The sequence below is a fragment of the Microcaecilia unicolor genome, chromosome 1 (genome assembly GCF_901765095.1).
Source record: "Microcaecilia unicolor chromosome 1, aMicUni1.1, whole genome shotgun sequence".
Taxonomy (NCBI): domain Eukaryota; kingdom Metazoa; phylum Chordata; class Amphibia; order Gymnophiona; family Siphonopidae; genus Microcaecilia; species Microcaecilia unicolor.
Window position 1 is genome coordinate 280,620,138 of NC_044031.1, and position 18,108 is coordinate 280,638,245.

Below are 18,108 nucleotides of genomic sequence, written 5' to 3' on the forward strand. Positions count from 1 at the left end.
ACACCCCAGATCACACCTTCCCTATCTCAGACAGCCTTACAATCCTTGGCGTTATAATGGACCACAACTTAACACTAGAGAAACAAGTGACTTCCACAACTAAGAAAATGTTTTACTCAATGTGGAAACTTAAACGCGTGAAATAATTCTTCCCGAGGGAAACATTTCGCAACCTGATACAATCAATGGTATTAAGTCACATGGATTACTGCAATGGAATCTATGCAGGATGCAAAGAGCAAACATTAAAGAAACTCCAGACCACCCAGACTTATCTTCGGAAAAACCCGATTTGATAGTGCAAAACCTCTCCACGAAAAACTACACTGGCTCCCAATCAAAGAATGTATTGCTTTCAAAATCTGCACAATGGTTCACAAAATTATCTACGGTGAAGCCCCGGGATACATGACAGACCTGATTGACCTACCAACCAGAAATACATCAAAATCAACACGAACGTACCTAAACCTGCACTACCCAAGCTGCAAAGGACTCAAATACAAATCAACTTACACGTCCAGTTTTTCCTACATAAGCACACAACTGTGGAACGCATTACCAAAAGCCTTGAAAACAACGAACGACCACCTAAACTTCCGGAAAACACTAAAAACTAACCTGTTTAAAAAGGCATACCCTACCAACCAAACATAAAAACCTGACCGCTGCAACACAACAAAACTATAACATAGTATGGACATAATAATAACAAAATACATCATGGACACAACACAATTCTCCCGAGTACGACGCCCCTATATGGCCATGCCACATGAACCTTATCCTATCTCATGTGGCTATACCACATGAACCTATCTCTACATCACTCTGTATTTGTTTACACCGGAGTCTGCAATCACATCTCCGGCACTATGTAAGCCACATTGAGCCTGCAAATAGGTGGGAAAATGAGGGGTACAAATGTAATAAATAAAATAAATAATGGTTAACATTCTCAATGGAAAAGGGTAGATAGTGGGGTTCCCCAAGATTCTGTGCTGGGACTGTTCCTTTTTAACACATTTATAAATGATCTAGAGATGGGAGTACTAGCGAGGTAATTACATTTGCTGACGACACAAAGTTATTCAAAGTTATTCCACTCATTATCTTATAGACCTCTAACATATCTGCCCTCAGCCGCCTTTTCTCCAAGCTGAAGATCCCCAGCCTCTTCAGCCTTTCCTCATAGGGAAGTCATCCCATCCCCTGAATCATCTTTCTCACCCTTCTCTGCACCTTTTCTAATTCCACTATATCTTTTTTGAGATACCGCAACCAGAATTGAACACAATATTCAAGGAGCAGTCGCACCATGGAGCGATACAAAGGCATTATAACATCCTCATTTTTGTTTTCCATTCTTTTCCTAATAATACCTAACATTCTATTTGCTTTCTTAGCCGCAGCAGCACATGGAGCAGAAGATTTCAATGTATCATCAATGATCACCTAGATCCCTTTCTCGGTCCGTGACTCCTAACATGGAACCTTGCTGATGCAGTTATAGTTTGGGTTCCTCTTTCCCACATGCATCACTTTGCACTTGCTCACATTAAACGTCATCTGCCATCTAGACGCCCAGTCTCCCAGTCTCGTAAAGTCCTCTTGTAATTTTTCACAATCCTCCTGCGATTTAACAACTTTGAATAACTTTGTGTCATCAGCAAATTTAATTACCTCACTAGTTACTCCCATCTCTATGTCATTTATAAATATGTTAAAAAGCAGCGGTCCCAGTACAGACCCCTGTGGAACCCCACTAACTACCATTGAGAATACTGACCATTTAATCCTACTCTCTGTTTTCTATCTTTTAACCAGTTTTTAATCCACAATAGATTACTACCTCCTATCCCAGGACTCTCCAATTTCCTCTGGAGTCTTTCATGAGGTACTTTGTCAAACACCTTCTGAAAATCCAGATACACTCTGAGGCATATTTTCAAAGCACTTAGCCTCCCAAAGTTCCATAGAAACCTATGGAACTTAGCCTCCCAAAGTGCTTTGAAAATATGCCTCAATATCAACCAGCTCACCTTTATCCACGTTTGTTCACCCCTTCAAAGAAATGGGGACTTGGGGAAAATCCATTACTTATTTCTAGGATAAGCGGCATAAAATGTATTGTACTGTTTTGGGAGCTTGCCAGGTACTTGTAACCTGGATTGGCTACATTTGGAAACAGGATGCTGGGCTTGATGGACTTTCAGTCTGTTTCAGTACGGCAATGCTCATGTTCTTATGATTCTCCCTGGTTCCGTGAACATGCACCTGCACTGCTCATGCATGTGTAGGCAATTTCGGCCCCGCAACAATGCCCTAACCACAACACCAAGGACAGCCACAATACCCATACCCCTAATGTAGCTTTCAATGCCAATTTCTCTTTATGGCCCCCAACAGCCTCCTTTTCTCCTCTCTGATCTCCTGTTAGTGGCTCCCGAAAATGGAGCCGACACCCCCAAACCTCGGAGCAATTTTCATAAACTGCTCCAGAGCACTTCCGGTTTGCAAGAGATTGTACCAGACCAGCACCATACAGCCCAGTAGCTCCCAGAACACTTCTCACCCCAACTATTACACAAGGCTTTGGGCACAAAAGCTTATCATCTTGGTGGGCTTGTTAGGAAAAGCTAGGCCTATCTACAGCCAATACCACAGGAAAGGGAAAATTAGGTTCTTACCTTGGTAATTTTCTTTCCTTTAGTCATAGCAGATGAATCCATTACGAATGGGTTGTGTCCACCTACCAGCAGGGGGAGATAGAGAGCGCTGAAAAACCATAGTGCCTCTTGGCCAGCTAGCTCCATCTGCCTCTCAGTATTTGAAGCTTCCAAACCAGTATTACACCGCAAAGTAGAATAACATGAACTTTCCTCACAGCGAACAGTAATTAAGGAGGGACGAACTCAACCTCCTGTAACAGAACAGAAATCCTGAAGACTGTTTTCCAACTTCTCCCAATGAGGGAACATATCTACAGGAAAAACTGAACCCAAAACAGCATCAATCAATCAATCAATCAATCAGGGCGGGCTCGTGGATTCATCTGCTATGACTAAAGGAAAGATAATTACCAAGGTAAGAACCTAATTTTCCCTTCCTTGTCATCAAGCAGATGAATCCATTACGAATGGGATGTATCAAAGCAATCCCTAGATAGGTTGGGAACAGGCCACACCACGCGCCAGCACTTGTGCTCCAAAATGCGCATCCCTCCTGGCAGCCACATCCAGCCTGTAATGTCGAGCAAATGAGAGCTTAGAAGCCTATGTCGCTGCACTGCATATCTCTTGAAGAGAGAGTGCTCCAGTTTCGGCCCTAGAAGAGGAAATCGCTCTTGTGGAATGTGCCTTAAAGGCTTCAGGCGGAGGCCAGCCAGACAGCAGATATGCTGAAAAAAAATAGCTTCTTTGAGCCAATGAGCCAGAGTAGCTTTAGACGCTGGAGACCCTCTGCAAGGACCTGACAACAAAACAAAAAGGTGATCAGAGGTCCTGAAAGCATTTGACATGCGCAGATACTGCAACAGAGCCCTTCGCACATCTAGAAGGTTCAAATGCAGAAATGGGTCTCGTCAGGACAGCACCTGGAGCTCAGACACCCGTCTCGCCGAAGTAATGGCCACCAAAAAGACCGTCTTTAGGGTCACATTCTTCTCCGAAGCTCGCACAAGTGGCTCGAACGACGAACACTGAAGGGCCTTTAAAACTAACCCCAGGTACAAGGCCAGACATGGAGCCCGCACAGGAGGACGGAACCGAAGCACCCCTCTAAGAAACCGTGCCACCTCCGGATAAGCAGCCAGGGAGAGGCCAGCCACCTTCCCCCGAAACATGCTAAGGCTGCAACTTGAAAACGCAGGGAATTATAGGCCAAGCCTTTTTGTAAACCATCCTGCAAAAAGTCAAGTATCAGCGAGACAGAAGCCCGCATGGGCTCGAGTAGCATAACAACTGCACACAAATGCCCGTAAGGCTAGGCCTGAAATCTCAAAGGACCGTTTGACTGCTGATTCCAGACGTCGGTCCTGCATGTCCTTCAGGGCGACCCCTCCCTCTACTGGGAGGGTAGTCTTTTTCGTCACAGCCGTGATTAGGGCATCCACTTTAGGCACGGCCAAGCGTGCCAAGTGCTCATCACTCAGAGGGTATAAGTGCGCCATTGCCCTGGCAACTTTCAAAGGCCCCTCAGGGTCAGCCCATTGAGCCGAAATAAGCTCTTGGTCATGCAAAGGAAAGGCTCGAGCAGGCTTCTTAGTACTTGCCATCCTCAGATTACCAGAGGAGGCTTCGCCCATCACAGGATCTTCAATAGAGAGAGCCTGTAAGGCATCAGAAATAAGCGCTGGCAGCTCCTCGCGGTGGAAAATCCTAACCGCAGTGGGATCATCTGGATCCAGTGGCAATCCTACACCTTCCTCTGGCTCTTCGGACCACGAAGGCCTGCCAGACCCCTCAGAATTCCCACAGCCCAACCATGGGGGGGGGGAGGGGAGTGCACCACTCTCTGAAGGGGAATTTACCCTTCTGCGCTTGTCTTGCGGCCAACTGTCTGGGGAAAAAACCCTGACGGCAATCCCGGGAGAGGAACCAGGTAACAACGCAGAGTCTGCGGCAGAGCTCTTTTTAACATGAACGCTTTATGTAAAAGCAACACAAACTCAGGGGAGAAAGGCTCACCCTGGCCTCCCGGTTCCAATCCGGGGTAAGCAGCTCTTCTAGTAGCCTCCATCCGAGGCTCCCCTTCGGCCTCAGACCCCTCCGCACCTGCGGAGGTCGAGCCATGCCGCGCATCCAAGATGGCACCCGCTGCCAGCTCCACCGAGCGGGAAGAAACCTCGCTCGCCATGCTCGGGCCGGCCCTGACGTCTGAAGAGCCCTATTTACAGAGCCCCGCTGAGGATCTGCGCTTGCCACAACATGAACAACACTTAACAACCTCCGCAGCCATCGCCGAAAACGGCGGAAAATTTCAAAATGGCGGATTCGCGCCAAAACATCCTGATCGCGGGCCCTCCCCGGAGGAGCTACAAGACTCTCTTACCTCACCAGACCAAGTCACAGAGCTCCAGTCACGCTGCATAGACAGAAGGAAGCCTCAGAATCACAGCGCTAAGAAGCGTGTCACTTTTTTTTTTTTTAATGCTGTGAGGAAAGTTAGAGGCAACTGCTACAGAGGCACTCCGGAGGTCCAAGAGAGTGGGAAAGGCAGGGAAAGAACATACCAATGTGCCTGCATCCACATAGAAGAGTGTGGGAAAGGCAGAGAAAGGACATACCAATGTGCCTGCATCCACATAGAAGAGTGTGGGAAAGGCAGGGACAGGGCAAACCTATATGCCTGCATCCACATAGGGGGAAGGGTAAGGCAGGGAAAGGGCTAACCTATGTGCCTTTAAAGTGAAGCTGCAATAGCCACAACACCCCTGCTACAACTGGCAAAAGCCCAGGAGCCACCCCAGGCAGATTTTTGAAGGAGCTGAATAAGCTGCGTCCAACCCTGCTGGGGAGATAGAGAATACTGAGAGGCAGATGGAGCTAGCTGGCCAAGAGGCACTATGGTTTTTCAGTGCTCTCTATCTCCCCCTGCTGGTAGGTGGACACAACCCATTCATAATGGATTCATCTGCTTGATGACAAGGAATATCTTGTTATTCAAAGTCTCTATGCTAAGCTGAGGCACCTGAGTTTCTGGCCTAACAATCTCCAGACTCAGTGCTATAATGACCCTCCTTGCGAAAGAGCTCATGTGGGACCCACTGAGCAGTCAACCATTTTTAAAGACAACTATGCAGGTTTGTTGTCTAGACCACTGGAAAATTCCTGGAAAACAAAGTAAATCTCTGACCATGAAACCATGGAGGACCCACTAATATGTCTCTTTCTTAGAGGTTCAACTTCCCTGCTAGTAGGAAGATCTTCAAATATCTGGATCTTTTCCATGCATCAGATTTAAACAAATTTTTACAACCTCATGATTCAAGTGCATCAGACAGACACTCTGGAAAGTAACGGAATCTCAGAGACATGTTTCAACCTCCACCAAGTTCAGCTGATCTTCTGGGCTCTTCCTGTCTGAGATACCTCCCACATGTAACATACAAAATACTGCAATTAAGCAGCTGGCTTTGAAAGTATGAAGCATAATCCCAAAGAGTCATTGCATTTCCCGGTCTTTAGGGGACTCATTCTCAACATTCCAAAGCCTGCCTTGGTGCAGATGGAAAGATGTATGTGGAAACCCTGATGATCTAATCCCCTCCCTCCCAAAAAAAGGGTGCAACTGTGAGCCTAGAAACTCCTGAGATGCTTGAGTTTATCCATGGAAGTTAACATTTGGTATGATCCTACCTATGGAAACCAAGTATCACGAGTTGCCAAATTGGAAATCCTGCCTTACAGCCAATATTCAACCCACCGCAGTCTGTGGTTTTTAAGCTTCTGACAGCCATGGGAAGAATTAAGCATGGATGTTCAATGTTGGACCACGTCCAGGCATCGACACTGAATATCTGTTTCGGCCACTGACCCAAAGATTATACAGGCACTGGTTGATATTCAATGCTGGCATCTGCATAGCTAAATAGGCAAATTGGGCCACACAAAAAGCAGTCCTATCTATCCATTTAGCTGCGGGCATCAGCACTGAAAAATGGCTGGTGCTTGTATAACTGCTGCCTCCTCCCTGACTGCAAACATCCGATACTATGCGCACAGTACCATGGCAGTCAAAGAGATTCTCAACTACACCATGCGGTTAAGAGCAACTGAATACATGGGGACAGTCCATAGAGGGAATTACCTTGCATGTGCGGCAGTTGCAACCCCAGACAAAAGCATTTGGGGGGGGGGGGGAAGGACTTGAACAGAGTGGCAGTTACAACCCCAACTACAGAGCTTTGTAGCAGACTCCAAGGGCCATGCTGGTCTTTATCACTTACTATGTTATTACTATTTGAATTTTTAACATGCCAAAAAAAGGAATCTTCTTAACGTTAGGAAAAAAAAATTCAAGCCTAATGGTTACGATCTTAGGCAAGTCATTTAACCCTCCCTTGCCTCAGGTACAAAATCAGATTGAGAGCCCTTGAGGGACAGAAAATATCTATTGTACTTGAACGTAAACCACTTCCATAGCTTTCAGGCTTGCAGGTGGTACTTAAAAACTAAAAACATTACAGGTCAGGACCTCTTTAATTTAATCTAAAATATAAATGCACAAATTTTAAAAGCCCAGTTTTTTAGGCCTTACTTTATTAAATAGTATGAAACACTGGTCTCCCACATACCACTTGTAAGACTCTGCTACATGGTCTAGCTGCACAGATGGCAGCTACAGGTAGTCTGTACATGAGATTGTCTTCGTTTATCACCTGAAGCATAGGCGCTATAAGCATGCCTCCCACTACTGAGTCATGAGAATACCACGCCAATACCTTTTTATTCTTCAGAGCTCAACAGCTCTGGTGACATAGTCCTTTCCTGCCTGAAACTAGCACAAAACACAAAAAAAAGTGCAAAAGTGATGTGTAAAAAAGGCAGCGAGACAAAACTGGCATGATGGATCTTCATTTGAAGTTGCTGTTTCAGCAACACACCCTGCACAGCTGGAAATGAAGGACTGTTCAATTATTAAGGCATTTCAATAATTTCATGGTACTTCACCTGACAAAAAAAAAAGTGATCAAGAACAATGAAATAGAGACAGAAGAGAAGCCATCTTTATCTTGAAGTGCTTCACCTTCCTATGATGCATTACAGACGATGTTGTCATTCAGCACAACGTTGGAAGAGGCAGAGGCAGAGGAGCAAAGGAAGAAATGGCACTTTTTGGGTGCACTAATTTATACAGAAAAAGTTGAGAGGTCAATACTCAAAAGATCAAGGCACATCATTACAAAAGTCGGGTGCCTAGCTCTGTCAAAATTTTAAAATTCCCGCCAAGCGCAGGGCCTAGGGAGGAGTCAGGAGAAGGGAAGCAAATATTAGGCACTCAATCGCCAATTCCTAGCACTAGGCATTCAAGTTAAGGGACCAAAGTTAGGTGAGTGAATAGCAGTCCAAGAGGCCTCAGTTTTAGGTTCCTAAAGTTTGCTGCTCAGATGTATTTAGTTTTCTATATTGGTCCTTAAATTTTGGGAACTAATGGCTACAAGTGGGAAAGGAAATTATTTCTTCCAAGTGACAAGCCACTGTGATATTGGAAGAGATTCTTCTCTGGACTTTTGCCACTGTATGATTTTGGGTGCCTGCCATTTGGGTCCAGAAGAGCTTCCAAAAGCAGCCAAAAAGGAGTGGCGCAAGGCCCAGGAAGAGAGCTTCCATGGCAGACAGAACAAAATGGCACCAGGCCTAGAAAGAAGTAGCAGCTGCTGGAGCCAGGTTTTGTGAGGGGAGGGAAGGGGAGTCAGACATGGGTAAAAGCAGATGTTGTAGGCAGTCAGACAGGAAAGTTCTAGACCTCATAGAAAATTGGGCCAAAATCTCAAACTTAAACTAAATAGAGATAAAACTAAATTCCTGGTACTATCCAGAGCAAACAATCCCACAATCAACCAAACAACATACCCTACTGAATCACAACTAAAAATATTAGGAATTATTCTAAAAATAAACATCTATCTCTTGAAAATCAGATTTCACTGCAACACAACATATGTAGGATGCAAAGAAAACATGCTGAAATCACTGCAGACTGTCCAAAACACGGCAGCAAGACTAATATTCAAAAAGTCGAAATATGATAAGAGTAACCCCACTGCTTGACTTGTCATGTTACACTGGTTCCCAATTAAGGCTGAGACTATTTTTTAAAACTGGCATGCTAATTTTCAAACTACTGTTTGGTATGTCTCCTGATTACATTTTAGCCTTGACTGAACTATCATCAAGAAATGCCAGTCCTGGAACCAGAGGCTTACTTACACTACTCAACTGCAAAAACATAACCTACAAATCCATTTATACAGCTAGATTTAGCTATCTGGGCTCCAAATGGTGGAATTCAATTCCCAAGGTCATAAGAAGTATTACTATCTCCAGGTCAGAAAAGATCTAAAAACCTATCTATGCAAGAAATTTTATGATTAAGCAGTCCATCAATAACTGTTCCTTACTGCTTGTAAGTGTGTAATAGCAATGTAATGTCTCCTTACTGTTAAATGTAAGCCACACTGAACCAAAACTTGTTTTTGGATAACTGTGGGATATAGGGGAGAATAAATAAATAGGATCCAAGTAGGAGGCATCACTGGCAGGACAGCGGGGGCCTAATATAAAGGAAAGAAAAGAAAGAAAGAAAGAAAGAAAAAAAAAAAAGCAAATATCAAAAGCAAAAAAACAAACAGAAAAAGCTGTAAGATTTTTTTTCCCTTGGCTCCTAAAAGGTTAGACGGTGCCCAAGCTTCCAAAAACATTTTAACCCCCCCCCCCCCCTTCCCTACTATCTCATGCTAATGCTAGTAACCTCAGATTTTCAAAAGATAAATGTGTCAAATAATTCAAGAGATATTGCTCAAAGAGCTTCGTGCAGAACAATACCACCTTAGAACTACAATTCATACCAAAGGGGATCCAGATGCTTATACAGCAGTAACTCCAGCCAAAAAAAACGTGTAGAACAGTGAAAACTACAAGAATTCATAGAAAAATACCACAAAACAGCGTTACTTTTTCTTTTTCTCTCAAGAAGCTTGGTTTGGTTTTCTAATACAGATGTTAAAAGTTCAGCTGCGCAACTTGTCTTGTTCGTGGTTATCTGCTTCAAACCAACATTGTGTTTTCTTAGCATATTTTAACAATTTGAAAAGCGCTATACATGTGGGCGTCAGGCAGTCCCTCTTGCAGGAACTGCTCAGAGATCGTTCTGAACAATAGCGAATGCCCCTTCTGAGTTGTGCCTTGATACCATCTTTCATCATAAAGAAAAACATTTATCATATTGCATTACCCAAGGGAAAAAAAAGCTTTAACAAACACCTAAGGTGCACTAGACATTCTTGTTGATACCTGAATTTAAGGGGAAAAATGAGGTCCAAAACTATGTAGTCATAGGAGTTTGGCCGAGAGCATTACTTGTGCATACAGAGAACGCCAACATCTGTTTCTCATTCTAGCAGCACAGAAAATAGGCTGAAATTTCAAAATCACTAGAGGCTAGATTTACTAAAGCACACTAACACCATCAGAATGCATTAATAAATCATCCCCATTCCATAAAACGGACCATGTAATAAATAACACCAATGCATATTTACACTAGTATTATATAACGGTTTAGGCGCACCCTGAAGCTGTTATAGACCTTGCATTAGCACGCCCCATTGTGGCACCTAAAACAAGGTTCCAAGTTATAGTGGCAGGAGAGTACAGGGACAGAGCTGGAACTCATCCAGGAACCGCTGATACTCCGTGCGTGTTTCCAGGTAAAGTACTTGACTAATCAGAACAGCAAACAGCTTAGCAGGGTTTAAAAAAAGGTTCAGATAATTTCCTATGAGAAAAGTCCACAAACCATTATTAGGATGGACTTGGAAAAATCCACTGCTTATTCCTAGGATAAACAGTAAAAAATGTATTTATTTATTTGTTGCATTTGTATCCCACATTTTCCCACCTATTTGCAGGCTCAATGTGGCTCATGGCAATCGCCATTCCAGAGTAAAAGATACAATTGGTATTACATAAAGAACATGGATAACATAACAGAATTAAGCAATCAGGTATAGAGAGATCACATTCGGAATATCAGGTAAGCGGTGATGCATTACAGTTCCTATGATGGTTCATTGTGGTATGCCTTGTTGAAGAGCTAAGTCTTCAGTGATTTCCGAAAGTTGATTAGGTCGCACATTGTTTTCACGTCAAATGGCAAAGCATTCCACAGCTGTGTGCTCGTGTAGGAAAAGCTGGACGCATGTGTTAATCTGTATTTTAGTCCTTTACAGTCGGGGAAGTGAAGATTCAGGAATGTGCGTGTTGATCTTTTAGTGTTCCTGGGTGGCAGATCAGTGAGGTCTGACATGTAGGCCGGGGCACCTCAGTGAATGATTTTATGAATCAGAGTGCAGACCTTGAACGTGATACGTTCTTTGAGTGGAAGCCAGTGTAGCTTTTTTCTTAGGGGTTTGCCACTTTCGTATTTTGTTTTACCAAATATGAGTCTGGTGGCAGTGTTTTGGGCTGTTTGAAGTTTCTTGATGGATTTGTTCTTTACAGCCAGTATAAAGTGCATTGCAGTAGTCTAGATGATTTAGCACCATTGATTGTACCAGGTTGCGAAATATATCCCTTGGGAAGAAAGGTTTTACTCTTTTGAGTTTCCACATTGAATGGAACATCTTCTTTGTTGTATTCTTCACATGGCTTTCAAGTGTGAGATTTCGGTCAATGGTAACTCCAAGAATTTTCAGGGTGTTTGAAACGGGAAGGGAAAAGTTTGGTGTGATTATAGTAGTGAATTTACATGCATGGATTGTCCTAAAAATGCATAATACTGATTGGTCAGAATAGAAGTCGGATAGGGAATTCATAAAGCAGTCGAGAAATTCAAATGGCATTTTAAAATATATACAGTCAGCTACTGTACAGTTTTTGATCTCAAGAAGATATAGTTACAAGAAAATACCCCCAGACAAACAACCAGGGCCAGTCTTAGAAAGTGCAGGGCCCTGTGCAGACCAATTTGGTGGGGCCCCACCCTAGCCCCGCCCCACCCTAGCTCCGCCCCATTGATAAGATTATTCCATTTTTAGAAAATAGTATATTAGGTTTCATTTCCCTTTGAGCTAGGGAGGAAAACACCCTACAGCAAGAAAGGCAGCAGGCTTCTTAAATGAATCCCTATGTACAAAACCACAAAAACTAATCTAGCAGTGTAATTGACAAAACAAAAAAAGTACATAAGAACAATATATCACTTTTTAGGAATATATATGACAAAGTTGAAAACCAAAAAGCAGTAGAAATGCTGGCATTGAAAATGATGCAAAATATTGAAATATGTTAACCATTGTAAAAACATAACCTTTTATAAAAATATGTTCATCTACCAAGGTGTGAGGTGAATCACAGAATATTGGACCTAAGAGAAATCTGATCATTTCCATAGATCACCTATTAGGGAATCATATAAATAACAAATGAGAAATATTGAAGTAAAATAAACAAAGAAAAAAATTAATGATTGAAAAGATTCATCCGCTCTTTTTCTATTTTGAACAAAATAACAGCATACAAAAAGAATCCAGAACCTGGACTTCTCTTAATCCTCTTAACTATTGGGCTATTCCTTCACTCCATAAAAAAAGAAACCACCAATAAATAGCAAAAAAGCATTAAGATTCATGATGAATCTTAATGCTTTTTTGCTATTTATTGGTGGTTTCCTTTTTTATGGAGTGAAGGAATAGCCCAATAGTCTTTAAAATTGTGAAACAGTATAATAGAGAGGGAGGAATGAAGGGAAAGGCCTATGACAATGGAAATGAGCAGTTAGCAACATGACGAATTATCAGGTTCCATTTGCAAAGCAACAAGACCACTTAATTTAAAAAGGTTCCTCTTATAAGAAAAAAAAGCTATCACACCACAGCGATGGCTCACCTTGGACCAGGTTCCAGCTTTTCCCGCTCAGTGACTCCCGCCCTCGCGGAAACAGGAAACACCTCATCAGAAGGCAGGACATTGAGCAGGAAGTAAAAAGCTGGAGAGGTGAGCCGTTGGCGTCGCTGCAACTGTCTGTCGCCAGGGCAGTCGCTGGCTCGCTGCAAATGTCGGAGTCTGGTCCGGGGAGCTAAGCTGACGGCGGGCCCAAGCGGGGGGTGGGCGCCGGTGGCGGGAGTGGTCGATTGGACGAGCGGCATCATGATGCGCATTGCGGTCGTCCGAGTGGACGTCGGAGGCAGAGTTGAGGCGCGGGGCCCCCTTAGGCGCAAGGCCCTATGCGGCCGCCTCTGCCTAAGACCGGCCCTGCAAACCACATTCTTACCAGGATGCTTTAATAGTTGCAGAATTACAATAGGCAGATGAATGGCATTAGAACATGCACCAGATCATCTAAAGGGGTCACTGGAAGAAAAGCATGGCACCCACAAATGTCTGCCTAATGTTATAGATCTCAAAAGATACAAGGTGAGGGCATTCGAGAATGCAGATTTTACACCTCTAACTTTGGTCCAAACGTATGAAAATCTAGTCCCCCTGTGAGTGTAAGAGTAGCCAAGTGGTTAGTGCAGCAGACTTTGATCCTGGGGAACTGGGTTCGATTCCCACTGCAGCTCCTTGTGACTGTGGGCAAGTCACTTAACCCTCCATTGCCCCAGGTACAAAATAAGTACCTGTATATATGTAAACCGCTTTGAATGTAGTTGCAAAATACCACAGAAAGGCGGTATATCAAGTCCCATTTCCCTTCCCTGTCACTTTATCCAATAAATCCAATAAAAGATAACCGTCCACTAGTAGAGACTAAGGAAGTAAGGCCCCACAAATCTTCATTTGGTAAGTGACATCCAATACAAAGAATAAAGGGCAAACAATGCATGCAGATGATCTACAGCTGAAAGGGAGAGCTCTCATTTCCTAACTCACCTCCCCTAGGACTCCTGGTGATTCTTATGACTGCAGGGTTGAACTCATTCTCACACCTGCTCTCCAACATTTCCTCACCTCCTTTATAGCAAGAAGGCTGTTCTCACTGGCTCACAACCTATTCCCCACCCTTAAATGCAGCAGAAAATTGATCCTGTAGATCATCAAATGCAGTAAGAGACCTCAGCTGAGGTGAGCCACCTTTTTAGAATATATTTATTGCATGCCCCAAAACAACACAGAGAATAAAATGAAAATTACCAATCCACTGAAAACAGCTGCGTTTCTTTATTTTCCTCCAGATGCTGTCTACTTTCCACAGCTTCCTCCATAGGGTTATCTCAAGCAGGGTTCTGGGGGGGAAAAAACAAACCACACAACCCTTGTCACATTTCCAGACATTGCAATCACATTTCTTACTTCAAGTATCATAATGTCAATGAGAAAAGCAAGAATCTTAAAGTTTTGATTAAGTATTGAATATAATTTAATAATGTACTGAAGAGTCATGGTACATCTTGTGAGTAATGTTTTACCATGTAGTTTGGTTGTACATACAATAAAAAAAATTACAAAAAAATAAATAATAAAAAGAAAAGAAAGGCAAGAATCACTTTCCACCAAAGCCAAGTCAAGTTTTTTTGAAGCAGCAGCTTTTTTGTTCCACAATCACAGCAAAGGCACAGCCACAAGGACCAAGTGCCTGGGAACAAAACCCAAAACACCGAGCCCCTCCCCCCCCTCTTCTTTTTTTTTTTTTAATTAAGCCAAATTAAAGCAGTGGAACTGAGCAAAGGGAGAGGAAGCCCACAAAACAGTGGCAGTGGGACACCAGCGGTGGAGGAGAGGGGCCTGGGAGAACCAGGTATGCACCCTAAAGCCAGCACTGAGCACATTCAACTACCCAGGAGACCTAGGCTAGGAGCACCCGTCACAGAGGAATTCAGGATCTACAGGATGTCCGTCCATCCACCTGCAGGAGACAGAGATATACTAACTTTGGGAAGAGCTATCTGTCCTATCTCCACCTGCTGGTAGTCGGACACAACCCACTAGTTAATGGATTCATCTACTGCTGAAGCTAAGGAAATTAATGTTCCTATGCTGCAGAAGCTGAAACTCCATGTCCCATAGGAATACACTGGGAATACTTTTCTCTAGAACCAATAGTCTCATCTGGCCCATTTTAGAACTCAGTCTGGCCATTATTCAGCCAGCAGTGGTCAGCGTTTTTTAAATGCTTACCATCACTGGCTACATTAGCCCCAGATATTCATCGCCGGGCAATGTCCAGCACCGGCACAGAATATCGGGGGCTAAATCAAGTGGGGCTGGCCGCCAGAGCTTATGCAGTTCCTAGCCAATATTCAGCCGGGGCCTGCATAAAACACTCGCCTCCACCTTCCCTCCTCTCTTCTTTCCTGTACACATTAATTGATTTGATTTGCTTACTTTATTTTTTGTCTATTAGATTGTAAGCTCTTTGAGCAAGGACTGTCTTTCTTCTATGTTTGTGCAGCGCTGCGTACGCCTTGTAGCGCTATAGAAATGCTAAATAGTAGTAGTAGTAGTAGTAGTTATGCAGATCTGAGCTGAACATAGGCCGAGACCTGCATAACTGGGTTTTCATTTCTAAGTGCTGCCGACCCACCTCATCCTCAAAAAGCTCCCCTCCTTACCCCCTCCCCCTCAGCCCATAAGACTCAAAATTCGCCCCCCCCCCCCCCGGGGCCTACCTGATAATCCTGCTGGTCCTAGTAGGGGCAGGAGCGAAGTCCACTCGCTCCTGCCTCTTGAGATTGTCATGACCTCTCACAGTACTACACAAGTACTGTAAGCTGCCACAAGAGGTCACGACAACTAGAAAGGTCTGAATTAATGGGGCCAGAGGAGCTGAAAAATATTAAACACAGGTGCCAAAATTGATCCTTGTGAAACACCACAATTTAAGGGAAAAGAAGTAAATGATAACTTTAACCTCTGCACAGTAAAAGTACACCCTTGTACAGAAGATTGAAACCAATCAACTATAGTATCTGTCAGAGCAACATCAGCTAGTCTAAATTTATTACATCAAAAGCTGATTTCAAATCTAAAAAGATGAGTAATACTGCTTTATCCTGATCTAAGTGCATAGGGAGAGGAATGACAGAAGGAAAAAGGAGGTGGTGATGCCCCTGTATAAGACTCTGGTGAGACTTCATTTAGAATATTGTGTACAATTCTGGAGACTGTACCTTCAAAAAGTTAACAGGATGGAGTCTGTCCAGAGGGCGGCTACTAAAATGGTCGGTAATCTTCGTCATATAGCGTACTGGGACAGATAAAGATCTCAATATGTATTCTTTGGAAGAAAGGTGGGAGAGGGGAGATATGATAGAGACATTTAAATACCTACGCAACATGAATGCACAGAAGCCGAGTCGCTTTCAATTGAAAGGAAGTTCTGTAGGGGGCATAGAATGAAGGTGAAAGGGGATAAACTCAAAAGTAACCGAGGAAATGCTTCTTCAAGAAAAGGGTGGTGAATTCATGGAACGGCCTCCCAGTGGAAGTGGTGGAGACAAAAACAGTACCTGAATTCAAAAGAGCTTGGTGTATGCACATAGGATCTCTTAGGGCGAGGAAGGGATAGTAGATGGCGTAGATGGGCAGACTGGATAGGCCATATGCTCTTTCTGCCTAAATTTTTTCTGTTTCTATGCTTTTATTGAATGAAAGTTTCATACCTATTAAAGCAGTTTCAGTGCTGTGATATTTTCTAAAGCCCGTTTGGTTAGGATGAAAAACATTTGCATTTTCTACAAATTATTCTAGATGTGTAAAAACCACTTTCTCCAAGAGTTTTGATACAAATGATAAATTAACTAGCAGGCAGTGGGTTATTTTTTTTCAATGATGAATATTTTAATCATGGATATACCTATGCCAACTTCCAACAGCCTGGAACAATATCATTTACCAAACTAGCAGTAATCATAGCATTTATACAACAAACTAATATAAGAAACTAGGGGCCCTGTTTACAAAGATGCGTAAGTGTTTTTAGCTCGTGCTAAAAATTAGCGAGCACTAACCGTGTAGATGCCTATAATATTCTTATGGGTGTCTACACAGTTAGCGGACCTTTGTTAACAGGGCCCTAGGTACTGATGGAACACTTTCATTAATGAAGATGAAATTGGGTCATGGCATGACATTGTAGGCTTTGTGGACTGTAAGACCTTTTAAAAGAAGACAGAGAGGGAATTGCAAACTTTGAAAAAAATACTTTGTATTAGAAGACTTTTAGTATTTTCAACATTCAGAGAGACTTTCCTGCTTATAATCGAACGAGAAAAACGCCCAAGTTCCGACCTAAATCGGGAGATGGACGTTTATCTCACAAAAACGAATAACGCGGTATAATCGAAAGCCGAACTTGGACGTTTTCAACTGCACTCCAATGCAGAAGCGTACAAAGTTGACGGGGGCGTGTCGGAGGCGTGGTGAAGGCAGGACTGGGGCATGGTTATCACCCGAACAGAGATGGGCGCCTTTCGCCGATAATGGAAAAAAAGTATGCGTTTGTAGCTAGAATTTAGGGCACTTTTCCTGGACCCTGTTTTTTCACGAATAGGGCCCCAAAAAGTGCTCTAAATGACCAGATTACCACCAGAGGGAATCGGGGATGACCTCCCCTGACTCCCCCAGTGGTCACTAACCCCCTCCCACCACAAAAAAATGATGTTTCACAACTTTTTATTTTTACCCTCAAATGTCATACCCACCTCCCTGGCAGCAGTATGCAGGTCCCTGGAGCAGTTGTTAGGGGGTGCAGTGGACTTCAGGCAGGTGGACCCAGGCCCATCCCCCCCTCCTACCTGTTACAATTGTGCTGCTTAATGCTTAGTCGTCCAACCCCCCCCCCCCCCAAACCCACTGTACCCACATGTAGGTGCCCCCCTTCATTCCTTAGGGCTATAGTAATGGTGTAGATTTGTGGGCAGTGGGTTTTGAGGAGGATTTGGGGGGGCTCAACACACAAGGGAAGGGTGCTATGCACCTGGGAGCTCTTTTACCTTTTTTTTTGTTTTTGTAAAAGTGCCCCCTAGGGTGCCCGGTTGGTGTCCTGGCATGTGAGGGGGACCAGTGCACTACGAATCCTGGACCCTCCCACGAACAAATGCCTTGGATTTATTCGTTTTTGAGCTGGGCGCTTTCATTTTCCATTATCGCTGAAAAACAAAAACACCCAGCTCACAAATTGTCGAATAAAACATGGACGTCTATTTTTTTTTCGAAAACATGCAACCTTCAACACAAACTACATGTGTCTGTTCCCAGACACACGCATGTCATCTCTATGGTTCTACAATTGTCTCTTTTGTTTTCTCCCCTCCCCCCCAACCCCCCCCCCCCTCCCCACTCACCTCACCCAGGGTTGCTCTCACTCCTTAGCCTATCAGTCCATTGTCATTTGTTTATATGTTGATCAGGTAACTTCGTGCTGCTGGTGTTAATGTATCCC

General features: G+C 43.6%; 1 long non-coding RNA gene across 3 annotated transcripts in view; it reads right to left on the minus strand.

Moving 5' to 3' along the window:
- The window catches only part of LOC115460208, a 232,554-nt gene that overhangs the window by 114,323 nt on the left and 100,123 nt on the right, over positions 1-18,108 (minus strand). For all 3 annotated transcript variants that reach the window (XR_003940412.1, XR_003940411.1, XR_003940413.1), the window contains exon 2: positions 13,860-13,951. This is a non-coding gene — a long non-coding RNA (uncharacterized LOC115460208). The remainder of the gene's footprint in view (positions 1-13,859; positions 13,952-18,108) is intronic.